General features: G+C 44.1%; 1 protein-coding gene and 1 pseudogene across 1 annotated transcript in view; both read right to left on the bottom strand.

The window, feature by feature from the left end:
• The window catches only part of SLC16A12 (solute carrier family 16 member 12), a 127,591-nt gene extending 101,664 nt beyond the window's left edge, over positions 1–25,927 (bottom strand). Inside the window, 1 exon segment of the mRNA XM_062214208.1 lies at positions 25,613–25,927. The gene's annotated coding sequence lies outside the window, so the exon portion shown is untranslated.
• Positions 9,965–25,654, bottom strand: LOC133775782 (ubiquitin-conjugating enzyme E2 D2-like; annotated as a pseudogene).
• Positions 25,928–27,719: the final 1,792 nt, after the last annotated feature.

The following is a 27,719-nucleotide window of genomic DNA, read 5'->3' as shown; positions in this document are numbered from 1 at the left end:
CAGGGGCACATCAGCCAAACTGTCACAGTGTAAGCCTGAGGAATGGAAGGAGGTAGGGGACACAGGATCACCTTTATTCCCCTTTCTAATGACTGAATTCTTTTACATATAATTTTAAAAATTCAAATCTGAGGGCTGGGTTTCTGGCTCATCAGTAAAGACACTGCTTGGGATGCCCAGAGGTTATTTCTGAGTGTCTGGTTCAAATCTCAACTCAGCTTTTCAATTCAAGCTCTCTGCCAATGCACACCCTGGGAGGGAGCAGGCTCTGGCTCAAGCACTTGGATCCCTGACACCCACATGGGAGACCTGGATTGAGTTCTGGTCTTTTGGATTTGGCCTGGCTCAGCCCTGGCTGTTGCAGGCATTTGGGGAGTGAACAAGCGGATGAGAGAACTCCGTCCATCTGTCTGTCTGTAGGTTTTAGTCTTTCTTGCTGTCTCCCTGTCTCTTGCTGTCTCTTCTTTCAAATAAATTTTTAAACCAATCCAAATCTGAATAAACAAAAGAAAAAAAAAACAGAAAAGCACATGAAGAACATGCAATTTGGATTTAGAAAATCTAGGGTTAGAACCTCCAGACCTTGTCATTGACTTGTGTGACCCAATATGTGTGACCTCCTGGTTCTCTTCCACTGTATATCTTGTAATAGTGTTGTTGTGGGGACAGAGAACAAAATATTAACATGTGTTACGTCATATAAGCTATGATCACACTTAGGAGTTTTAAAACATCTATTTAAGAACCACAGTGAGGTTCCACCTCACCCCAGTTAGAATGGCTGTTATACAGAAATCAACAAACGGCCGGCGCCGTGGCTTAACAGGCTAATCCTCCACCTTGCAGCGCCGGCACACCGGGTTCTAGTCCTGGTTGGGGCGCCGGATTCTATCCCGGTTGCCCCTCTTCCAGGCCAGCTCTCTGCTATGGCCCGGGAGTGCAGTGGAGGATGGCCCAAGTGCTTGGGCCCTGCACCCGCATGGGAGACCAGGAGAAGCACCTTGCTCCTGGCTTCGGATCAGCACGATGTGCCGGCTGCAGCGGCCATTGGAGGGTGAACCAACGGCAAAAAGGAAGACCTTTCTCTTTGTCTCTCTCTCTCTCACTATCCACTCTGCCTGTCAAAAAAAAAGAAAAAAAAGAAAAGAAATCAACAAACAATAAATGCTGGCAAGGATGTGGAGGGAAAGTACCCTAATCCACAGTTGGTAGGAATGGAAACCAGTACAGCCATTGTGGAAGACAATATAAACATACCTCAGAAAGCTGAAAATAGATCTACTTATGATCCAGGAATCCCACTCTTGGGAATTTACCCAAACTAAATGAAATCAGCACATAAAAGAGTTATCTGGGGGCTGGCCCTGTGGCACAGTAGGTTAATCCTCTGCCTGAAGCGCCAGAATCCCACATGGGGGAAAGTTTGAGTCTCAGCTGCTCTTGTTCTGATCCAGCTCTTGGATGTGGCCTGGGAAAGCAGTAGAGGATGGCCCAAGTGCTTGGGCCCCTGCATTCACATGGGAGATCCAGAAGAAGCTTCTGGCTCCTGGCTTCGGATCAGTGCAATTCCAGCCATTGTGGCCATTTGGGGAGTGAACCAGCAGATGGAAGAGCTTCCTCTCTGTTTCCCTCTTTCTGTCTGCAATTTTACCTCTCAAATAACTAAATAAAATCTTTTTAAAAAAAGAGTTATCTGTACTACCCTCATGTTTTTTGCAGTTCAATTCATAATAGCTAAGATATAGAATCAACCCAGATGTCTATCAACTGATGACTACATAAAGAAATTGTGGTATACATATAGTATATATATATATATATATATATATACACACACACACATACATATATATGTATATATACACACACACACACTCAGCCATAAAAAAAGAATAAAATCAGGGCTGGCACTGTGGTGCAGTAAGCCCAGCCTCTGCCTGCAGTGCCAGCATCCCATATGGGTGCCGGTTCAGGTCCCAGCTGCTCCTCTTCTGATCCAGCTCTCTGCTATGGCCTGGGAAAGCAGAAGATAACCCAAATGCTTGAGTCCCTACACCCATATGGGAGACCTGGAAGAAGCTCCTGGCTCCTGACTTCAAATCAGCCCAGTTCCGGCCATTGTGGCCATTTGGGGAGTGAACCAGCAGATAAAAGACCTTTCTCTCTGTGTTTCCCTCTTTCTATCTGTAATTCTACCTCTCAAATAAAGAAAATCTTTATTTAAAAAAAAGAATGAAATCCTGTCTTTTGCAACAAAACAGATAGACCTAGAAATTATTATACTTAATGAAATAAGCCAGTCCCCCCCAAAGACAAAAACTATATGCTTCCCCTGATCTGTACCAAAAAATTATGGGTACCAAAAAAATGTAACATACAATTGGGATTACATCAAATTGAGAAGTTTCTGTACTGCAAAAGAAACAGTCAGGAAAGTGAAGAGGCAATCGACAGAATGGGGGAAAATATTTGCAAACTATGCAACAGATAAAGGATTAATAACCAGAATCTACAAAGAGATCAAGAAACTCCACAACAACAAAACAAACAACCCATTTAAGAGATGGGCCAAGGAACCTCAATAGATATTTTTCAAAAGAGGAAATCCAAATGGCCAACAGACACATGGGAAAATGTTCAGGATCACTAGCCATCAAGGAAATGCAAATCAAAACCACAATGAGGTTTCACCTCACCCCAGTTAGAATGGCTCACATTCAGAAATCTACCAACAAAAGATGCTGGCAAGGATGTGGGGAAAAGGGGACACTAATCCACTGTTGGTGGGAACGCCAACTGGTAAAGCCACTATGGAAGTCAGTATGGAGATTCCTCAGAAACCTGAATATAACCCTACCATTCAACCCAGCCATCCGACTCCTTGGGATTTACCCAAAGGAAATTAAATTGGCAAACAAAAAAGCTGTCTGCTCCTTAATGTTTATTGCAGCTCAATTCACAATAGCTAAGACCTGGAATCAACCTAAATGCCCATCATATGAAGACTGAATAAAGAAATTATGGGATATGTACTCTATAGAATACTATACAGCATAAAAACAATGAAACCTGGTCATTTGCAACAAAATGGAGGAATCTGGAAAACATCATACTGAGTGAAATAAGCCAGTCCCAAAGGGACAAATATCATATGTTCTCTCTGATCGTTGACAACTAACCGAGCACCAAAAAGGAAACCTGTTGAAGTGAATGGACTCTATGAGAAACAGTGACTTGAGCTTCAATGATTGTTTACAGCCCTTGTCTCTACTGTTGAATAAAGGGAAAGAATGAGAAAGGGAGGAGGAGGGGGATGGGAATGTAGGTGGGAGGGAGGGGAGGGTGGGAAGCATCACTATGCTCTTGAATCTGTATATATGAAATACATGAAATGTGTTCACCTTAAAAAAAATCTTTTTAAATCTTTTTAAGAATAATGGCAGTTCATCCCTCTGAACTGCCATTGCTATGCAGCTTCATCACCAATATATCTTGTGGGAGGCAGGAAGAATTGAGGAGAAACATTTTAGAAATTGTTGATAGAATTTTATGAGACATCAAGCAATTATCAATGAAAGTCTTTCCACTTCTCTTATAAGTCCAAAACAAAAATTCCATATTCATACTCTGGTAGCAAAAAAATCCCAGCCTCTCTCAATGCATGTTTCCTATGAATGTACCCACAAATTGTTTAAAGAGAATAGCAGGAGTCCCAGCATGAGAGCCAGAACTATGAATAAAAAGCAGATGTGTCTAGGGCCAGGCCTTCAGGGACTCTCTGTGCATACAGGATCAAGATGTCTCATGAGAAGTAAGCCACTCTAGGGAAGGATGAATTAAGACGCACACACTTGGTTTCTTCCCAGGAATACTGGGGGAGGAAATGACGGTGGTTGGATTTCCTCAAACTCCAGTACAGGTTGAGCCACAGAAACATGCTTTATTATTATTATTATTATAACTGCAAGTGAGGTCTGGGGGAAAGTAGAACAACTTAAATTTTGTGGAAATATTTATTATCTTGGGCATATAAAACACCATAGGAAAAGAAAATACATATTCTCCAAATAACACTCCAAGTGTGTCATTTTTACATTCAAAAAGCTCCCACAAGGGCAGGTATTTGGTGTAGCTGTTGAGACAATGCTTGGAACACCCACATCCCATATGGGAGTGCCTAGGTTCAAGTCCCAGTTCTACTCTCCATTTCATCTTCCTAAAAATGCACACCCTGGAAGGCAGCAGGTGGTAGCTGAAGTGTTTAGGTTCCTGCCACTCCTGTTGGAGTCCCAGTTTGAGTTCTGGGCCCCTGGATTTGGCCTGTACCAGTCATGGCTGCTGCAGCTATTTGGGGAGTGACCAGTAGATGGAAGATTCTCTCTCTTTCTCTCTCTCTGCCTTTCAAGTAAAATGAAAAAAAAAAAAATCCACAGATCAATCAGGCAATCTACATTTAAAAAAATTCAAATCTTTTTGACTTAGCTATTGTCCTTTTAGGGAACTAACAGAAGAATATGAACTAAATTATGGCAAATTTTCATATCGTAACGATGTTCATAGAAAGGCCATTTGTGACATAAAAAAAAACTATGATTGCTACTTCCTAACTGTATACCTCACTGCCAGGTCCTGTGGCAACCAAGTCTTGATACACAACGAAACAAGGCTTGACTTCGACATAAGGTTCAAGACAGACAAGGTATATACAAGAACTTAACAAGCATTTGTAAGTCCAGCTACTGCTTGAAAAACATAAAAATACAACCATCTCGTATTTGGGAGAAATAAAGGGAAAGTGGAAAATCAAGGGCTTTCAACGTACATATACACCTGGGTTTTGAAAAATCGCCTGTGCAGTGAACCTTGAACTAGTACAGTTGCTACCACTCTGTCACAGAGGAACTCCTGGGTAAAACAGCCTGCACCTGTTCTCTGCTCCTACCCGTAAGCCATAATGTGCCAGACTGCAGCTTAATAGAAACAGGAAACAAGTATGATCACTGCTTGATTTGTATTTTGTGAGTAATAAGGAGAATGCAGCCCATGTAGTAAGTGCCGGGAACATCAAGCACTGAGTAAATGGAAGTATTATTCTTATCATGATTATTGTTATTAAACAATTCATACATGTATGGCCACATAGAGCTTATATAAAGTGCACTCAGTTCCTACAATGATCCTGTAAGAGAAAAATGAGGTCCACAGAAGCTGGTCATCTGTCCAGGTCCGTACGGCTCACAAGAGCTGGCATTAGAGACCTGACTGCCACAGGAGGCCTTTCCCCATGGCAGTGCTCTCTGAGTCATGATGACATCTTCTAGCCTTCTCTCCGGCATGGACATTGTAGTTAAGGTCCAATATCTAGTTTACCCAAAATGGTTAATCTGGAAATTGACACTGCTGGTCCCTTTGTAGGTGATGGATAGGTTTAGGGAAAGGGCAGAGACCCAATTCTTACCAACAACTTGAAGAAAAATCTTCTGGAAGCCCCAGGGATTGGTTCCCTCGCTGCTGAGAGACGTGGAGATGTCATCTCTGTCTTCCACACACAGTTCCTGTCTTAGACTGACCCTCTAAACTGCTGTAGCCATCTTGGACCCACAAGGAGAAGGAATCAGGTTGAAAATGAGATCAATACATGGCCATGACAGAGCCAAGAAAATCAGAAAGAAGCAAACCCAGAGTGCCGATGTTCTACTCCGGGACTTCCTACTACATGAGGGAATTCTTGGCCTTAAGACTGAAACCAGGCCAAGTCCGTCTGAGTCCCTTACACCCAAAAATATCCTGCTGGATATATTATCTACTCACGCCACTCACATATCAGACCTGGTACTCATAGTCTATCCCTATGCAGCAGCTCCCTATCTTCACATATGGAGCTTTGTAAGCTCACAGTAGATCTAATTTTGACTTTCTAGAATCCTACATGGACAGAAGAAGAAAGGAGACAATGATATGTCCAGCTGTACAAAGAGAATATGTTGCTGGTTTTCCATCATGTGGCTAACTATAGAAACAGGCGACACCACACTGAGTCCCACTGAAACTTCCGGCCCTGCTCCCACGACCCCCACCCACACAAGTCATAACACAGCTTCACATCTGGAAGCCTGATGATCTTCAGCTGCCTCTCTCTGCCCAGAGAGTGTTATTCTCACACAACCAAGAGGGAAGAAAGAGGGAGGAGAAGGAAGAGGGGATTTCATCAGGGAATGTAGTCTTTTCTTCCCAGGGCAATACTGATGATTTTGCTAGAGCATCCAAAGTTACCCAGGCAATGTGTTACTTTGTCAATTCACACTTCAAGTTCTTTTTCAAAAACTATAGGTAAAGGACCCGCATTGTGGGACAGCAGGTTAAGCCACTGCCTGCAATACCATATCCCATATGGGTGCTGGTTCAAGTCCCAGATGCTCCACTTCTGATCCAGCTCCCTGATAATGCACCTGGAAAAGCAGCAGAAGGTGATCCAAGTGCTTGAGGCCCTGCCACCCATGTGGGAGACCCGGATGAACTTCCTGGATCCTGGCTTCAGCGTGGCCCAGTCCCAGCTGATAACAGCAATTGGGGAGTGAACCAGTAGTTCAAAAATCTGTGTGTGTGTTTGTGTGTGTATCTCCCTCTGTAACTGTACCTTTCAAATAAAATAAATAAATCTTTAAAAAAAAAAACTACAGAAAAATGTAATCTGTTTCACTGTTCTTTGACAGTGGTTTATTGAGATACTGAGCTTCATTGTACACAAATACCAGAGAACCTTTTCTAACTTCCCCTTCAACCATACACATTTGATCTGCAGCCTTCTAAAGTTTAGACCAGTCCTTAGAGCTACCGGGCACCATCCTCCACTGAGAAGTAGGCCTTGTCAATGCCTAGCAATGTCTCTGATGATTTCAGCCTCAACTTTGACCACCTTATTTCCCATAAGATTCACCTCCAATCCTTTTCAGTCATGTATTCCCAAAGCCACACCATCAACCTATCATCACAGGTGCCAGTCACCACTTCTCAAATCTACAGTTGTTGTGACAATTAAGCATCCTTCTCTAACCCCAAGCTTCTATCCTCCACAAGTCTCTACCTCCCTAACTCCTATTGAACCTGGTTTTCTTTTTTTTCTTTTTGAAATATTTATTTATTGATTTATTTGAAAGTCAGAGTTACACAGAGAGAGAAGGAGAGGCAGGGTGGGGGAGGGGAGGGAGGGACGGAGAGGGAGAGAGAGAAAGGTCTTCCATCCTCTGGTTTACTCCTCAAATGGCCACAATGGCCAGAGCTGCACCAATCCGAAGCCAGGAGCCAGGAGCTTCTTCCAAGTCTTCCACATGGGTGTAGGAACCCAAGGACTTGGGCCATCTTCTACTGCTTTCCCAGGCCATAGCAGAGAGCTGGACTAGAAGTGGAGCAACCAGAACTTGAACTGGCACCCATATGGGATACCAGCACTGCAGGCAGCAGTTTTACCTGCTATTCCACAGTGCTGGCCCCAATACACCTGGTTCTCAACCACCTTGAGTTCTTAGGACTTTTGCTGCTCTACTTTCTCCTATTCCATCAGCTGGTCCTGCTTTTTTTTTTTTTTTTTTGAACTAGAATTCATGATTCTTTTGTTGGCACCTTCACCCAAGCTACCAATCCCAAATTCCATATCAATTCAACCATTTCCACTCATATAACTGGTAAGGCAAGTTCTGCAAGAGAAAATTGTTCAACCTTGCTGACTAATGGTGCAACACAATTGTGAATTCCAGCAGAAACTAAGGGCCTACTATGACTCAGTAACAATATGCTTTTCCTGCTCCTTGTGCACACTGGTGATTTGAAATCTTTTGTACCATTTATCCCCCTCATTTTCAGCAGTACAGAAGATGGCAAACAGCTCTGCATCCTTGTGCTGTCATTCAGCTCTGTAACCTCTGGAAAGTGGCTTAACCACTCTGTTTCATTTGTGTCATTTGTAAAACTGGAGAATAATTCCATTCCACAGAGTTATAATAACGATTTATCAAGTTACATGCATGAAAGTATTTTTAGCAATGCTTGGAATATAGAAAGTTTCCAAAACTTGTTGGCCACCACTTTAAAAGGAGAATTGAGCTAGGCTGGGGTTTTTGTCATTTCCTTTCATTCTACTTATTCCTCCAGTTTCTCCATATCCACATGCATCCTTATCTCTTTTCTACCTGTCTCAAAGAAAGAATTGTTCTTTCCTATTTACTCTCTTTAGTTAGTAGCCCCTCTTTTCATTTTATATTTTGAACCTAGGCCTTTTCACTGCATCCTTCTTAGTCTATAAATTTACTTCAGTTTCTCTCCTCTTGAAAGCAACAGAAAGAATGGAAGGAAGAAAAGAAGGGAAGAGGAAAAAAAAGAGCAGGGAGGAAAATTTCCCTTTAGCTTTCCCACCCTTTATGACTACTGCCAACTGTTTCCTTCCCTTCACAAACCCAGCCTCTTAGGAAACAGTCCACACTGCTTTTTCCCCGCTCCTCTTCCCATTCCCACCTCAGTGCAGTGGAATGTGTCTCCTGCCTCCCTTGTACACCACGCAAGCTGTTTTTGACAGTGATCACCAATGGTTCCCAACTGCCAGTTTTTACTCCGCCACCCTTAATTAACCAACCTGTCTGTGGCATTTGTCACTGTTGACCTCTCCCATTCCTGAAACCTTCCCTGAAATTCCATGATAGGAGTCTCTCCTGGCTGTCCTTCTTCCCCACGGACCCCTGCTTCCTCCTTTCTTGCACTCCATTCTCCTCGACTGCTCAAGATTATACAGCATCATTTATTAAATTATTCAACGAACATATCAAACACTTGCCATTGGTTCAGTTTTCTGTTGCTTACAATAGCACAGACTGGGTAAGTCACTAAGAAAAGAGGTTCATTTGGTCTCACAGTTCTGGTCCAAGGGGTCAAGAGGCCACATTTAGTGATGGCAGACTCCTGAGTACTGCAGGGCTGCACATGGTGAGAGACAGGGAGTAAGCAAGAGATCCAGCCAAATTGGTTCTTTATAGCACACCTACTCTCCAGATAACACACTAATTCATTCATGCAATGAATGAATTAATCTATTCATAAGGGCAGAACACTAATCAACTCTGAAAGGTATCACCTCTCTTTTCTTTAATATGTAACGACTGTAGTCATCAGTGTATTACACAGATTAATCATTCTTGACTGGACAAGCTCCAGAGGAGCAACTGGATCCTTAAATATTCACAAGTACTTCCACCAAGTTCATTTTCACTCTTACATCCAAATAGACCTAAGCAGTTGAAAACATAAGAAAAATAAGAGCTATTATTGTGTATTAACTGAGAAACCACATACAAACCAAGGAATATGGAGAGAGAAAATTTTTGAAAGGTTGAAGGGGTGGGGTGATGTAAAAGAGTTGGGAACAAAGTTTGTCACACTTCACACACTAATATCTCCAATCCACTTAAATGCTGACCAGGTAAAAGTAGGCCTTCAAGTACAGGGTGTGGGTAGAGTTTAATCTGGCTGGCCAACACTTTACCTAGGACTTAGGTCCTTCACAATAAAATGAATACAGAAACAGCTTCGTGTTCTTCACTTTGCCTTTCATAACTGATGTGAGTTAAGATAGATTCCACTTAAAACCTACAGATCAGTGGAACTTTTCAAGCCAACCACATACCATACCCACCACCCCTCACACCTTGACATTAGTCAAATTTAAGCCAATAAGGAAAGCCTTTAGCCTCACACCTAGATTATGCCAGGAGAGCTGGCTAGAAGGCGATGTTGGTACTGAAGTACAGTATTCCTAGCTTGCTGTTCCAAGTATGTACAACACGTAGCACGCTGAATCAGGTAAACATGTGCAGAGGGGAAGATGAGGTGTGGGCTCATAGAGTCAAATGGAAATCAAAAGGACTATTTCAGAGTCCCCTTATCTTTCTTTGTAGAGGTTATCCAATAGTTTTGTTAATTACATTGTGTACTTCTGAGTTCATTCCCGAGCTGTTGTGTTGTACTTTTTTTCTGTTTTGTAGATCCAAGCAATCTCAGGTACTAAAGGATCACATTGATTGGGATCACACAACAGAGAACAAGATGGACAAGAGGACTTTTGAAATAGTTATTGCTGGAGACCACTGTGCCCGTAGAATATCAGGACAAATGCTGCCATTACTGTTAATATCAGGGTGGTAAATTCTTGCTGTAAATGCAACCTTGGGTAGTTTGAAAGGGTAATCCGGAGGGAAATGAAATGTCAAGAAAAATGCTCCAATGTGATAGAGACTGTCATTTGGCCCCATATTAGCCTGCCAAGGGAACAGATCATCTCCAACAGGACCTGCTGAACACTGTGCTGGGGCAGGGGTGGGGGTCCTGGGCCAGGTCACTCAATTCCTTGTAAATTCTCTTTAGAGCTGTAGTGGGAGGTAGGTAGCAGGGACCCAGCCACCCCCAGCAGTGATGGGGGTGGGACAGGGAAGGAATGAGCAGGCCTGAGGCTGACTTGTGATTAAGGTTGGCAGGAGAGGACCAGGAGTTGGGGTGGTGCAGGTTCAAAGGGATGGGCTGGAAGCCAGGACTCACTCAGCTCCTGGGCCTGCTACAGCAGTCCAAGGTCTCACCTCTCATTATCTCATAATGGGGATTAAGTTTCAATATGATTTGTCAAACCAGACAAACCATAGCAGATACCATCACAGCTGCTCAGATAAACAAAGTAGGAACAGCTGAAGCACTGGTCAAAAGGGCAGTACTCACAGTGTAGACACAACACAGACATATGAATGGAGTACTCTGAAACTGTGCAATGGCAGTAATACTGGGAACAAAACACACTCCCGGGGCCGGTGCTGTGGCATAGCAGGTAAGGCTGTCACCTGCAGTGTCAGCATCTTATGTGGACGCTGGTTCAAGTCCTGGCAGTTCCACTTCTGATACAGCGCTCTGCTATGGCCTGAGAGAGCAGTGGAAGATGACCCAAGTCCTTGGGCCCCTGTACCTGTGTGGGAGACCTGGAAGAAGCTCCAGGCTCCTGGATTCAGATTGGGCCAGCTCTTGCTGTTATGGCCATCAAGGGAGTGAACCAGCAGATGGAAGACCCCTCTCTCTCTCTTTCTCTGCCTTCCTTTCTGCAACAGTTGGCCCTGTTAAAAACTCCAACACACAGCAAGATGATTCCAGCAAAAAAAGAAAGGTGCAATGAGCAAGATATGACCTGGGTATAGCATGAGCACAGAGGGTTATTCTCCTCAATTCTTTGATCTATTTCATTCCATTCTTTCACTTTCCCACAGGTAATTAGAGCCAAACTTCTGATTTCAACAGAGTCTATTAGCTCATTATACACACTTTGGATTTCTTACCTAGAATACCAAACTGCCTGTCAAATATCTCTATCACAGGTCCTTCAAGGCACCAAGCACCAAGAATATAAATAAAAATATTACCATGAGTCATGCACTGTATTTCCCATATGCACTGCTTCACCAAACCTCTAGTTGGTCACTTTCTTGGGCCTTCCTTCAAATTCAATTCAGAAATACCTGTCTGAAACACAAGCTAATTTTATTACCAATCCCCCACTCCCACCCTGCTCCTCTGTTTCAAAGTTGCCCAAGCAAAATCAGGCGTTCTTAGTGTGGTCTGCAAGATCCTAAAAGCCCTGGCTCCTGCCGCTCCTCCGATGGTATCCAACGCTCTAGCCACCCACAAACCCCTCACACACATCAGCCCCACCACAAACTCTGAAGAATCAGGTTGTGCTCTCACCCCGGGGCACTTCCCACCTCAGTGTCTTTGTACTTACTGCTCCTACTGCCTCGTGAATCTCCACATTTCGTTCATGGTTGGGCCAACCTAGGTCACACTAAGTGCCTCTGGTTCTGAACTCCCATAGCAAGTGGTCATTCACCCTTCTCTGTCAGACGGATAATTCTGCAATCCCCTCTGACTTTGAGTCTGGCCTAGAGGGTTGGCAAGGGGCAGGATGCCCACTTAGGCCTGTGAAACCCTCCCCTTCCCCCACTCTATCAAGGCACCCAGGCTCAACCTGCCAAGGTGGAGCACCAACTCCTATAAGGCAGGCACCTGGCTCTGGGAATGCCTCAGCTCTCATGGGACTACGAGCAGATCCCTGCTTCCTGTGACTGTGGGAGCTCTGTGCACTATGACTGTGGGAATTCTGTGATGGTGCAATAGGGCATGGGATGTGGCTGGGTCTCTGGGCAATCACTGTGTCTGGCTTCAGGGGCTCAGAGTTCCCTGAGTGCCTATGGTGGGTCACCACAGACAGTTCCACACTCACACTGAGGAACTCACAGAGCCTCTGGGTGGTTCATGTACCTGTGTGGGTGGAGTGTGTAGCTACTATGGGCTCACTCTGGGCAGTTGGTTCACCTTGGCAGAGAAGGGGTGAGGCTGTGATTATGCCAGCAGACACAATCATACATTCCCCCACCTGCAACCACAGAGGAAATCTACCATGCCAAAATAGGGTGTCACTCTAGACTCTTGCCTTACCTTCAAGCACTGGCTAGAGCTCCCTGGCCCGACTCAGCACATGCTTCTGGTATCTGCTGAAGGAGCAGACACTCCACTAAGCCACAGAGGCATATTTCAAAGAGAACTGCCCTCAGGAAAAAAAAAACAAAAACTGTTTCTATAGATGCCTAAAAATAAATGTATAGATACAAGAAACATGAACAAGGGAGACAATATGAATTTATGAATTCCCAAAAGTAACACAACATTTCAATATTAGAATGTGAAGATGAAGAGACTGATAAAATGCCTGAAAAGGAATTCAAAAGAATGATCATAAGATTACTCAAGGGGTCAGCACTGTGGCATAGCAGGTAAAGCTGCCACCTGTGGCACCAGCATCCCATATGGGCACTAGTTCATGTCCCAGTTGCTCCACTTCCAATCCAGTTCCCTGATAATGGCTTGGGAAGGCAGTAGAGGATGGCACAAGTGCTTGGGCCCCTGCATCCATGTGGGAGATCTGGAGATTGTTGGAACTCAAGTGAGTTTGGCAAAGTTGCAGGATATAAAATCAACACTTAAAAATCAACATCCTTTGTATACAAAAACAATGCCATGGTTGAGAAAGAGCTTGTAAGATCAGGCCCATTCACGATAGCTACAAAAAAAATTAAGTACCTGGTATTAAAGTTAACCAAGGGCCAGCGCCACAGCTCACCAGGCTAATCTTCTACCTGCGGCATCGGCACCCCTGGTTCTAGTCCCAGTTGGGGCCCCGGATTCTGTCCTAGTTGTTCCTCTTCTAGTCCATCTCTCTGCTATGGCCTGGGAAGGCAGTGGAGGATGGCCCAAGTCCTTGGGCCCTGTACCCGCATGGGAGACCAGGATGAAGCACCTGACTCCTGGCTTCAGATCAGCGCAGCGCACCGTCCGTAGCAGCCATTTGGAGGATGAACCAACGGAAGGAAGATCTTTCTCTCTGTCTCTCTCTCTCACTGTCTAACTCTGCCTGTCAAAAAAAAAAAAAAGTTAACCAAGGATGTGAAAGATCCCTACAATGAAAATTCCAAAAGATTAAGGAAAAAATAGAGGAAGACACCAAAAAATGGAAAACTCTTTCATGTTCCTGGATTGGAAGGATTAATATCATCAAAATGTCCACACCACCCAAAGCAATTTAGATTCAATGCAATCCCAATCAAAATACCAAGGATGTTCTTCTCAGATCTAGAAAAAAATGACCCTAAAATTCAAATTCATATGGAACCACAAGAGACCCCAAATATCTAAAGCAATTCCTAAACAATAAAAATAGAGCTGGAAGCATTACAATGCTTGACTTCAAAACATATTACAGGGTAGTTATAATCAAAACACCCTAATATTGACACGTCTACCAATGGAACAGACTAAAAATCCCAGAAATTAATCCATGCAACTATAACCAGCTAATCTTTGACAAACAAGCTAAAATCACTCCCTGGAGAAAAAATATACTCTTCAACAAACGGTGTTGGAGAAATTGGATCTCTGCATACAGAAGTATGAAACAAGACCCCTACCTTACACCTCATATAAAAATCAGTTCACAGAGGATCAGGGATCTAAATCTCAGACCTAAAACCATTCAATTACTACAGGAAAACATGGCAGAAACATTGCAAAACATTGGCATAGACAAAGACTTCTTGGATAAGACCCTAGTAGCACAGGCAATAAAGGCAAAAATAAACAAATGGGATTACATCAAACTAAGAAGCTTCTGTACAGCAAAGGAAACAACAAAGTAAAGAGGCAACCAACAGAATGGGCAAAAATATTTGCAAACTATATATCTGATAAAGGATTAATATCAAGAATATATAAAGAGTTCAAGAAACTCAACAACAGAAAAATAAGCAATCCAGTTAAGAAACGGACTAAGGATATGAAAAGACATTTTTCAAAGAATGCAATACAAATAGCCAACAGACACACAAAAAGTTGTTCAGGATCATTAATCACCAGGAAAATGCAAATAAAAACCACAATGAGGTTTCACCTCTCTCCAGTTAGAATGGCTATCACCCAAAAGTCAAAAAATACCAAATGCTGCCGAGGATGTGGTGAAAAAATACTCTAATGCACTGTGTGAATGTAAACTCATACAACCACTATGGAAAACAGTGTGGAGTGGAGATTCCTCAGAAATCTGAAAGCAGATCTACCATACGACCCAGTCATCCCACTCCTGGGAATTTACTCAAAGAAAATGAAATCAGCATATGAAAAAGTTGTCTGTTGGGGTCATCATTGTAGCATAGCAGGTAAGCCTCCACCTGTGACGTGGCATCCCATATGGGCACTGGTTCGAGACCTGGCTGCTCCACTTCTGACCCAGCTTTCCACTAATGTGCCTGGGAAATGAGTGGAAGATGGCCCCAAGTTCATGGAAAATGTGTACTACAAAAAAACTCTGCATAGATTCCAAAAGTTTTTGCACTAAGTTTATCTTTTAATTTCATTTTTCCATGAATATTTTGGAGTCTCCCCCATAGAAGAGGCCCAAGAGATTTGTATTGGGTACAGTGTTTTCAAAGGAAAAATAAAACCTTGACTGACTTCCCTCTTCTCTGACCACACTGGGCTAATCTCCATCCTTTCTCAGATATGCACTCATACTCCCATTCTTTGACAGGTATACACAAGCAAATGTGAAGGAAATGTAAAATTAAAATATGAAAAGTAAGGGTCAGCATTGTGGCATAATTGGTTAATCTGCTGCCTGCAACATTGGCATCACATATGGGCTCCAGTTCAAGTCCTGGCTGCTGCCATTTCTGATCCAGTTTCCTGCTAGTGTACCTGGGAAAGCAGAGGAAGATGGCCCAAGTGCTTGGGCCCCTGCATGCACATGGGAGAGTTGGATGAAGCTCCCAGCTCCCAGCTTTGGCCTGGCCCACCCCTGGCCATTGCGGCCATTTGGGGAATGAACAAGCAGATGAAAGATTTTTTTTTTCTCTCTGTAATTTTACCTTTCAAATAAATGAAATAAATCTTAAAAAATATGAAAAATTAACTTCATTGACCAAAATGTACACTGGGTTACCTTGAGAACAGAGAAGAGTACCCAACCTAGCACTGCTACTGCCAGAATTTTATCTTTGATCCATCTCATTTCTCTATCTCTGCCTTAAGGGAAACATTGGACTTGATTCCACCCTCTACATCGATAGCTCCCAATCTATATTTCTTGGCCTAAATATCAACCTTCTCTCATGGCTCTGTTCCCAAGATAGCAAGGTTATAAATTAGACTGAAGTCTTCCCTTGGCTTTTCAACACAAATGCACAGAGCAACTACAAACAATTAGCAGTTGCCAGAGCATAAATCAAATCTAGCAAGGAAAGGGCAGCTGAACTCATGAACATGAACACATGTGGTCGAGTCGTTAACAAACTTGTTTTAGCCAAGAAACCCTCTGTTCAAACAAAATGTGACTCAGAAACACAATATGCAAAATTAAGAATAACTCATCTGTTCAGGTTGCAGAAGTAGCCAACAGAAAGGAACCCTCAGCTGGAAGCTGGACCCCCTCCCACTATCCACCCACTCTGCTTATGCCCTGGAGCAGCCCCTGATGGGCTCCTTGAAACTTCCAGAGAACTGCAAAACAATTCAAACACTGCTGATCACGATCCATGAAAATGTTTTCTATACATTTTTACACTTTTTAAATAAAAAATAAACAGTTAAAATAAAATTGGAGAAAGCTAATTAGTAGGTGAGAATCTCCATGAGTATTAAAAATGAGAACAAATATCAGAGGTATATATTGTGGTACAGCAAGTTAAGTCATTGCTTGGGACACATGCTTTCCATCTCAGAGTGCTTGGTTCAATCCAGCTACTCTGTGTTTCAGATCCAGCCTCCTGTTAACGTGCCTGGGAGGCAGGGAATGATGACCCAAGTATTTAGTTCTAGTCACCCACATAGGAGACAAGGATGGCGGTTTTGGCCCTTGACTTTGCTCTGACCCAGACCTGGCTACTGTGGGCATCTGCAGATGAAAGATCTCTCCCTGTCATTCTACTTTTCCAATAAGTAAATCTTCAAAACACACACACACACACAATGTCATCAAATGTAAGGTCAGTTCTAAGGAGTCCACAAAAATCAGTCTTTTTCAGGTCCTATGTCAATCATCTCACCACATAAAGCTGACAACTCAATCTACTTAAGGAAACTTGATAAACAAGGCTACAGCTATAAGTTACATTAGAGGAAACAGACTGTTTTAGAGTCAGATTATTGTCTTCAACAAATATACTATATGATGCCACAATAATCAAAAACATGAAACAAGTTTGTCAACTAACTTGTTGGTTGCAATTATATCAGTTTGATTTATCTGGTTTTGACATTGTATAAACATAAGCTTAGTGAATTCCTCAGGGAGTTAAATAAAAAAGTCAGTGAAAATTCACTCAACTATTGGGAAAGTTTCCCACATAGTGAATGGGCTCTATATAGAGAAAATACTACAAAAATTAAGAAATGGGGAAAAATACATCACTTTTAATCTTTGTGTATATGTGATGAAAATATCATAACAACCATTTGTTTCACTAAGATTTTTTCTGAAGAAGCATAAAGCTGTTATTACATGAATCAGTGCCTCTCAACCCTGACAGGAGATAAAACTCACAAGGTAGCCTTAAAGAACTGACCTTGGGGCCGTCGTGGTTGTCTCCACCTGCAATGTCAACATCCTCTATGATCGAGACCTGGCTGGTCCGCTTCCAATCCTGCTCCCCGTTAATGTGGCTGGGAAGACAGAGGAAGATGGCCAAGTACTTCACCCCTGCACCCATGTGGGAGACTGGAAGGAGCCCCTGTCTCAGGGCTTTGGCATGGCCCAGCCCTGGCCATTGCAGCCATATGGGAAGTGAACCAGCAGACAGAAGATTCTCTCATTCTCTTATTCTCTCATTTTCTCTCTCTTCTGTCTCTGTAATTCTGTAACTCTGCCTTCCAAGTAAATAAATTGGCTGCAACGGCTAGAGCTGCGCCAATCTGAAGACAGGAGCTTCTTCCCAGTCTCCCATGTGGGTGCAGGGGCCCAAGGAATTGGGCCATCTTCTACCACTTTCCCAGGCCACAAAAGAGAGCTGGATCAGAAGTGGATCAGCCAGGACTGAGCCGATACCCATATGGGGTGCCGGCACTGCAGGTGGCAGCTTTACCTGTTACACCACAGCGCCAACTCCTCGAGGCTGATTTTTTGAAAGTTATCTTGTTGCCCATCTCTGTCCAAAGAAGTATTTCTGCATTCTCTCTGAAAGCTGATTCAACCTTGTTGTGAGTTTCAGCCTTTGGTTTTCTGATGCTTTTCTGATCGAACACAAATGTGGTTGTTTTGAAGTTATTGATTCAAAAAGCTGAAATTGCCATTTTGAGAAATACAACTGCTTTCAATATATAAATATGAGTTCATTTCCACAGAAAGCATTTCATCAGGCAAAATAAATTACAAAACAATGCCATTTGGCCCCAAAATAAGCTCTTAGTTTATAATATGTCAAGTAAACTATAAAATGGTATATTCTGCTCATGAATATTTTGAAAAATTATAGTCTACAAATGTTTTGTGATAAATTTCAAGTATTAGTGTACCTAACATTTTGTCTTACTCTTCTGTTTTCATTTATTAACAGAGAGCCATAGGCAGAATCTGGGGGACATGGGTGCTGATTTACAGTAATTTGGAAGTTTTAAAACTAGGTTCGGGACTTCCCTCCAATTTCAAGTGACTAATTCTATTAGAGGCTCAGAAACAAGAGCTCTTTTCCACACCCAGAAAAAGGAGCTATTTGCAAGACATACGGGTACCCCTAGAAATCAAAACATTAGAAGCTGTCTTCACTAAGGCAATTAGAAGTCAGTCACCTTTCTTGGTTAAATCACACTCAGATTTCCTGCTTCCTTTCCTTAGAAGCAGAAGAGGGGTGGCATTTGGCTTAGTGGTTAACACCTCACGAGGAAAGCTCATATCCAATATCAGAGTCCTGGATTCAAGTGCCACCCCCACACCCAACTCCAGCTTCCTGCGAATGTGCACCCTGGGACACAGCAGATGATGGCTAGATTATTTGGGAGCCTACCAGCATGGGAACCTGGATTGGATTCCAGACTCCTGGCTTCAACTTGACCCAGTCCTGGCTGCTGGAGGCACTTAGGGGAGTGAATCAGTGAATGAGAGCTGTCTGTCTGCCTATTTGTGTCTCTTTCTCTGCCTCTCAAATAAATAAATAAATAAAATTTTAAAATAGAGCAAGATCTAATGAAGCTTTAACAACAACAACAACAACAAAACCAAAACCTGAATGCAAAATATTTCCCAGCACTTTTACTGTATTTTTCTAGACTTTTACAGCTGTCTATATACCACAACTTAGCAGTAGTTTGTTCATGCGGCTTTTTAAATTTGACATAAAATTGATATAACATAAACTTCACTATTTTAATCATTTTACAGTGTACAATTCAGCAGCTTTTAGAATAATTGCAACACAGTGCAATCATCACCAAAATGTAATTCCAGAACACAGCCATCACCCCAGAAAGAAACCCCAGATCCATCATCAGTTGCTCTCAGTTCTCCCTACTTCCATCTCCTGGCAACCACTAATCTGGTTTCTGTCTATATGGATTTGCCTACTTCATACAAATGAAATTACATGCTATGTGTCCTTTCTGATCTGGCTCTTTTTCATTTAGCATAACATTTTCAAGTTTCCTCTATGTCTCAACACGTATTGATACTGTAGGACTTTAAAATTTTTTTTTTATTTATTTTCATTTTATTTGAAGGGGGAGGAGAGAGAGAAAGAAAGAGAGACAGAGAGAGAGAGAGAGAGAGAGAGAGAGAGAATATCTTCCAAATGCAGATTAACTCTCCAAATGCCTGCAATGCAATAGTCAGGGCTGGGCCAAGCCCAAGTCAGGAGCCCAGAACTCAATCCAGGTGTCCCATGGGGTAGTAGGAACCCAAGTACCTGAGTTACCATCTGCTGTGTCTCAGGTTGCACATTAGCAGGAAGCTGGGTCATAGAGGAACCAGGACTTGAACCAGGCACTCTGATAGGAGAGGTGGATGTCCCAAGCAGCATCTTAATCACTGTGCCAAACGCTTGCCCTCGATACTGCTTTTTTATCTTGGTTTCCTTTTATGAGTTTACCTGGAAATCAACTTGCTTTTCATAGAAACAAAATTCTTTTTTGGCACATTTTATGGCAAAGCTTATTTAATGAAATTACAAGATTATAATATCAAGTCCAATTGACCTAAACAAGATTGTGATCAGATGCCACTATAGACATGTACCTGAGCTGGTAAGAGCAAATTATACCCAGGTGTTATGATCCAACTATTGCCCACAGTGGTCTCTGTGCTCTGAGCTACCGCCAGCACTCAGGGTGAGGGAAGGAGAGCATTGGTTCACCCAATGAATTGCTTTGGTGTTGGTGAGAACTCCATCACACAGGACAGGGGGAGTGATGCAGAAGGGTGCAGAAGTGATAAGTGTCCAGTACACAGTCTGATACAGCCTGAACTGATCTCCAAAAGGAAGTCTTCCATGTATTCAAAAAGAAGCAAGATGTGTGCCTGCACAAAGATGGCTGGTGTATCTGTGTGCCCTGCAAAAGCTATCCCGGGGGCTGCCCATCTTCCTAGGAACCGCTCAGTATCGCTGCCTCTGTCAAATCCTCCCCAGACCTGACTCCTCACAGTAACTGCACTCTTCTCCCTTTCCTTTTAATTTCCAAATTACTCATCTTTACATAAATCTTCAATAAGGAGAATTTGATAAATATATTTATTAACAAGTGGCTGAACACATTAAGTAACTAATTAATGCTATGCCTCCTCCTACCTAGCAGCGGCAACACACCCAACACAGCAGTGTGCAGTCAAACGGGGAGGAATGCGTACCTTAGGGACAAAGTGGTGGGTGAATGAAGAAAAAATCAACTACTCTGGGTGCCTAGCAGGCATCAGAAATTGTGACTCTTCACGTGTTTAACAGAGGCCAGTTTCAATCAGACAATGTTCTAGATAATGACACTTCCTGATGTCCTTTGATATAGAGCAAGTTAAAAACAAAGATAAAGGAGCCGGCACTGGGGCATGGTAGGCTAAGCCTCGACTTGCAATGCCAGCATCCCATATGGGTGTTGGTTGGCGTCCTGGCTGCTCCACTTCAGATCCAGCTCTCTGCTATGGCCCGAGAAAGCAGTAGAGGATGGCCCAAGTGCTTGGCCCCTGCACCCATGTGGCAGACCTGGAGGAAGCTCCTGGCTCCTGGCTTTGGATCGGCTCAGCTCAGGTCATTGTGGCCATTTGGGGAGTGAACCAGCAGATGGAAGACCTTTCTGTGGAAGACCTTTGTCTCTGTCTCTCCCTCTGTCTGTCTGTAACTCTGGGTCTCAAATAAATAAATAAAATCCTTTAAAAAACAAAATAAATAAAAGCAAACATAAAAATAAAATAAATTCTTTGTGCTTGAAATCCCCTAATACTTTCAGCTGTAGCCTTGGTTTTTGTCAAATTCTTGTACCACTTTAATAGGTGAGTTTCAGCTCTATTAGAAAAGTATACACAAGAAAATAACTTCCAAATTAGTGATTTTTTAAAAGCAAACTATTGGTTAGGTAAGGAATGCATAAACACCACCAAAAGCTGCACTGAATACTTTTTTTTTTTTTTTGGCTGTATACAACTGAAAAACTGCCAAGTTCATTTTGATAAGCCTTTGTTAAAAACAGCAAACATGTCTGAGCTTGCAAACCACGCCATTTAGAAGAAAAGGCAATTGAGAGAATTAAAGAATACTTAGAATTGGAACGTCTGATTAAAAGAAAAAGTACCAGGGTAACAGATTTACCAATAAGGCACAACACAGTCCAGCCCGTGAATATGGAGGAGAGTGAGGGGGGGGAATGTAAAATGAGATGAAATAAAAACACTGTCTTCATAAATAAGTAAAAGGCTGTATCTCACAAACTAATGCAATTATAGTCACCACACTAACAAGGTAGCACTAACACACAGGAGAAAACTAATCCTCCAGTGCTTCATTGCGTTTAAAGTTACCACAATGTCATCCCCACAATAAAGAAAATGGCATTCATGTACTTTAAATGAATATACATTAAGTCACCAAATAGGAGAACTATCATTCCTGTTCAGAAAAACGTTAGTTTATTAAGTCACAGTAATGTCATCTGAATGCATGTCCCCGTGTGTTGCAATTGTACAATCAGAACAATGGCACTGGAAGGGACAGTTGGAATGTGTATGTCCATTTCCCTAATATAAGCAAAACTGAAATTCTCCTCAAGTCATCTAACAAAATCCTGGGAAATTTTTAATGAATGAGTTGTAACTTCAGTGCCACAGGATCAAAGTTCCTTATTCTGTTCATTGACACATCTCAAAAGCCCAGAACAGCACTGGGCACATTGGAGGCACTTATTATATTTACCTAAATTGGAAAAAAAAATTTAAATATTAAAAATGCTAAAACGCTGGGCAAGGCAGTTTAAAATTCCTTTCTTAGCTCTGTTACAGGCCATGGTGTTAATCACAATAAACAGTTGGTCCTCATATAATCCACGTCCCCCAAGCCTGCTCCAAAACCCCAGCACATATGTATTTCACTCTGTGTAGTCACCATGTGGCATGGAGAGCAGAGAACCAGCAGAGACTGGTGATAGATAGGGGTGGACTTCCCATCCATTCTGATTACTTTTCTTCTTCTGGGGGTTCATCTGCAATGCATCTGCATATCCATCTTCATATAAGAAGAATTTAACATATTATTTAAAATTAGAGATTTCTATTTTTAGAAATTGTATTTCAAAGGCAGCTTGGCTAATTCCATCTCTCTCATCTATTTCAGAACCCTAACCGGTTTTTTTTTAAGAAATAAAAAATAAGAGTAAAGTCTACGGCCATACCAACCTGAACGCGCCCAATCTCGTCTGATCTCAGAAAAAATAAGAGGAAGAAAATTATATGATTAGTGATTTATTTAAAATTAATTAATTAATAAACTTGAAGTCAGAGTTAGAGAGAAGAGACAGAGATCTTCCATCAACTGCTCCCCTCCCCAGATGGCTGCAATGGCCAGTATTTGGCCAGGCTGAAGCTAGGAGCCAGGAACTTCTTCCAGGTCTCCCACATGGGTGGCAGTGGCCCAGACACTTAAGCCATTTTCTCCTGCTTTTCCCAGGCCATTAGCAGGGAGCTGGATTGAAAGTGAAGCAGCCAGGGACACAAACCAGTGCCCATATAGGGCGTCACAATGGCAGGCAGTGGCTTCACACGCTATGCCACAACACTGTCCCTAATTAGTGATTCTGGAAACAGGACAGATTTTTGGCATGCTGGTAAAGGTGCTGCCTGGGATGCCCATATGCCATATCAGAGTGCCTGTGTTCAAGTCCAGGCTCCACTTCCAATTCCAGCTTCCTGCTAATATGCATCACAGGAGGCAGTAGATGGTGGCTCAAGTTGAGTTGGTACAGCAAGGGATAGCACAAGTGGTCAAATTCCTATCACCCACATGACAGACCTAGATGGAGTTTCCAGCTACTGGCTTCAGCTTAACCCAGCCCCAGCTATTCTATGACAGCATTAGAGGAACAAACCAGTGGTGTAGAGATTTGTTCTCCCTCCCTCCCTCTCTCTCTTTCAAATAAATTAATTAAAAACAAAACAAAAAGCCGGCACCGCGGCTCAGTAGGCTAATCCTCTGCCTTGCGGCGCCAGCACACCAGGTTCTAGTCCCAGTCAGGGCACCGATCCTGTCCCGGTTACCCCTCTTCCAGGCCAGCTCTCTGCTGTGGCCAGGGAGTGCAGTGGAGGATGGCCCAAGTGCTTGGGCCCTGCACCCCATGGGAGACCAGGAGAAGCACCTTGCTCCTGGCTTTGGATCAGCACGATGTGCCGGCTGCAGCGGCCATTGGAGGGTGAACCAACGGCAAAAAGGAAGACCTTTCTCTCTGTCTCCCTCTACTGTCCACTCTGCCTGTCAAAAAAAAAAAAAAAAAACTTGGCAAGCAATATGTCTTGAAAACTGAACTAGGGGCTGGCATTCTGGCACAGTGGATTAAGCCACTGCCTAATGTCAGCATCCCACATGGCACTGGTTTGAGTCCTGGTTGCTCACTTCTGATCCAGCTCCCTGATAACACACCTAGGAAAGCAGAGGAAGATGGCCAAATGCTTGGGCCCCTGCATCCACATGGGAGACCCAGCTGGAGTTCCAGGCTCCTGGCCCTGTTGTGGCCATTTGGGGAGTGAAGCAGTAGATGGAAGGTCTGTGTGTGTGCGTGTGTGTGTGTGTGTACGTTCATATCTCCCTCTCTCTGTAACTCAACCTTTTAGATAAATAAATAAATCAGAAAAGAAGGAAGGAAGGAATAAAGCAAGGAAAGAAAGAAAACTGAACTAGGTGGAAAACAGAAGGCCTAGATTCCAGAGTTGCTTCCAACACCAGTTCACAGTGTGAATTTAGCCAGACCCGAGCTTCCTGTGCTGTAAGGTGAAGGATTTAAATACAGCAGATGATCCCTACCGCCCTTTACAGTTTCTAAGGCCCTGTGATCACAAGGGATCAAGTCCGGTCACTAGTCACCACTCCTCCCCATCCATTCTGCAACAGAAACAGGTTGGACACCAAGGGAGGGTGTGACATCATTGACCCTAGTGCTAATGATGTTTATTGGACTGTGACAAGTGATTCGGGGACACGGCTGCTGGTTTTAAAAGCTAGTAGTCTCGGATACCTGTGGAGATAGCATGTTTCCAAATGTGGCAGGCCTGAAGATTTTCTCCGTGGGCTAATCGGGCTGTGCCACCGCAGAGCCCACCTTTACATAAAGAACCGACTGGGATGACAGACTTAGAGGTTCTTCAAAATGGCAGCATTTGATCAGCGTCCTAGCAGGACACACCAGACTCGATGTTAAAAAAAAAAAAAAAAAAGAAAAAGAAAACAGTGAAGAGGCTTAGAATGCAGAGTTGTGAAAACAAGATTAACCAAAAAGCCCCCAGGATATGCTGGAATTGCTTTCAAATTCTGCAGTGCATGCATTCCTCCGAGTCCAAAGCATGGGTATCCCTGCTTTTCTTGGACAAGAAGCGACTGAGATGGGGCTGGCGCTGTGGCGCAGAGTTAAAGCCCTGGCCTGAAGCGCTGGCATCCCATATGGCCACCGGTTCGAGACCCAGCTGCTCCACTTCTGATCCAGCTCTCTGCTATGGCCTGGGAAAGCAGTACAAGATGGCCCAAGTCCTTGGGCCCCTGCACCTGCATGGGAGACCTGGAAGAAGCACCTGGCTCCTGGCTTCAGATCGGCTCAGCTCCCGCTGTCGTGGCCAGTTGGGGAGTGAACCATCGAATGGAAGACCTCTCTCTCTCTCTGCCTCTCCTCTCTCTGTGTAACTCTGACTTTTGAATAAAAAAAAGAAGAAGAAGAAGAAGAAGAAGCAACTGAGAATTAAGTTCAACCCAATGAAGATTTTGAAGGCTGGTGTGTTTTTTATACATAAATAAACACTATGCTGTCTTAGGAGCGGATCGGGTTAAAAAATGCACTGGAAACAAGAATCTCATACTTGGGAAGCCCAGCGCTCCAAATCGCAGGGGATAAAGATCAAAGCCGCTTCTCTGCAGGCTCCAGCCCAGAAACCCAGCGGGTGCCAAAGCAGACAGGTCTCGTGGGCCCGAGCCTACCTCCTCCCCAAGCAGGAACGCGGGCTGGGTGCAGAGCAACGGACAGGGACCCAGCGTCAGGGTTCTCCGCCAGCTCCAAGCCCAGCACAGCGCCCAGCCTTCCCCTCTTGGAGAGATGCACTCACTACCTGAGCCACCGTGCCCTCTGCACAGCCAAGCCGGGAAGTGGGGAGAAGGGGCAGCCGATGGAACCACGTGGCCCCTGCACTGGGGATCCCGGCACTGCGGCCACCCGCGCCCCTGAGCCCAGACTCGCGCGCCAGGGCCAGGTTCCAGCGTTCCTCCACCCGCACCGACCCCAGCTCGAACCCCTGCCACGCCCGCACCAGCAGGTCCCGCCGCGTCCTCACCTCGCGGGGACCGCTGCAGCCCTGGCGGTGTTGCGTGGACATGTCCCAGCCGCGCCGTGTCCCTGTGCGCTGGCCCCTGCCCGGGCCCCAGGCGCCGCGCTCTGCCCTTCCGAGGGCCAGGAACGGACGGAGCAGAGGGGCAGCTGGGCCAGGGTCGGAGCCCCAGTGGGCAGGGAACAGGAGCGTGGTGGAGAGAATCCCAGCGCTCTGCCAGCGAAATGCACTGGCTCGTTCCTCCTCACCGGCTCCGCCGGGAACTCTGCCGGGCGGGCCAAGGGGAGTGATCTGGGCGATCCGCTCTGGGGCTAGGGGCGCGGGAGGAGGGACACCTCGCGGTTATATAAGGAGCAGCCCGCTGTGTGCCCGAGCCGGCTCGCCCTGGGACTCTCCCCGGAACAGTGCTGCGTGCCCCTGACCTGGACAAGCCGAGGGGACTTGGAGTTCTCCAAAAGAACTTTTTCCTGCAGGGTCAAAGAACAGATCCTGAGAAAGAACCAGGAGGACTCCGTTCGGTGTATTTGTCGGGTTTCTGGCCCTGCACTGCACAGCACGGGAAGCTGGAGCGCCAAAGGGCTGTCAGTTAAAAGCGTGGTCTCTTGAAGTCCAGCGGACCTGGATTCAACTCTCCTGAAAAGCTCGTAACCTTGGAGGATCTGCCAACCTCTCTCAGCCTCCATTTCTCCACGTGTGAAATAAAGGGTACTAACAGTGCCCGCTTGGCGAGCTTGCTGGGAGGACGGGAGGCATGAGGGGCTGGCACCCAGTCCGACACCGCCCGGTAAACCTTCCCGCTGCTGCTTCTGGGTGGGCGCAGCTCCCCACGCGAAGCCTGAGAGAGGGCTGCCAGGAAGAACTAGAAAGGCAGCTCCAGGTAAACCCCTCTGCAGAGACTCTCCGGTCAGCAGCAAGTCCTCTGAACTGACAGCGACTGATTCCGACTCCTTGGAGTCCACATCCTTGCCACTCAGGGGGTGGGTCCGGGACCCACGATCAGCCACGGGATCACCTGGGATCGTGTTAACAATGCAATATCTCATTGTGGTTTTGATTTGCATTTCCCTGATGGCTAGAGAGCCTGAATCAGCATGGCTCTCATAGAGAAATCAATAGACAACAAATGCTGGAGAGGATGTGGGGAGAAGGGACCCTTAATCCATTGTCGGTGGGAATGTAAACTGGTCCAGCCACTGTGGACGACAGTACGGAGATACCTCAGAAACCTGAATATAGACCTGCCATATGACTCAGCCATCCCACTCCTGGGAATTTATCCAAAGGAAATGCAATCAGCATATGAAAGGTTGTCTGTACCCCCATGTTCATTTCATCTCAGTTTACAATAGCTAAAATATGGATTCAACCCAGATGTCCGTCAACTGAACACTGGATAAAGAAATTGTGGGATATATTCGCTATGGAATACTACGCAGCGGTAAAGAGAAATTTAATCTTGTCATTTGCAACAAAATGAATGCAACTGGAAACCATTATACCTAGCGAAACAAGGCAGTCACAAAAAGAAAATAACATATGGTCTCTCTGATCTAGTAGAGTTCTTAAAATGTATTCTAGAGGAGAGAAACCGACACTTTGGGGTTTGATGAATTTTAGCAACCCTTGTCTTGATTGTGGGGGAACAATATCTTTCTTGTTTGCTTGTTTTTGTTTTTACTTCTTCTTTTTCTTCATATTAATCAGTGAACTCTGCTCAGTGTAGGTTAATCTTACAAGTATAAAAATTAACAGAAAATGGATCACTGTAAAAAATAAGAATGGAAAAGGAAGAGGGAGGAGGAAGAAAGGCAGGAGGAAGGGTGGGAGGGAGGTAGGGGGGAAGAAGCATCATGTTCCCAAATCCGTATATATTAAACGCATGAAGTTGTATTCCTTGTTCAAAATAAATTTTAAAAAATGTCAAATCTCATGCCCAACTGCAGAGCCTCTAAGTTTTAACCTGCATTTCCACAAGATTCCTCGGTGATGCACAAGTATACATCAAAGTTTCAAAATGAATTAGACTTTTTGGAAAATTTGAGAAGGAGACCAAGATGTACTGATCAGTAATAGGCAATATTTGCCATCCAGTACTTTTGAGTGTTTTTTTTTT

The sequence above is a fragment of the Lepus europaeus genome, chromosome 17 (assembly GCF_033115175.1).
Source record: "Lepus europaeus isolate LE1 chromosome 17, mLepTim1.pri, whole genome shotgun sequence".
Classification (NCBI taxonomy): domain Eukaryota; kingdom Metazoa; phylum Chordata; class Mammalia; order Lagomorpha; family Leporidae; genus Lepus; species Lepus europaeus.
The sequence above is the reverse complement of the archived record's forward strand: the minus strand, read 5'-3'. Positions and strand labels throughout refer to the sequence as shown.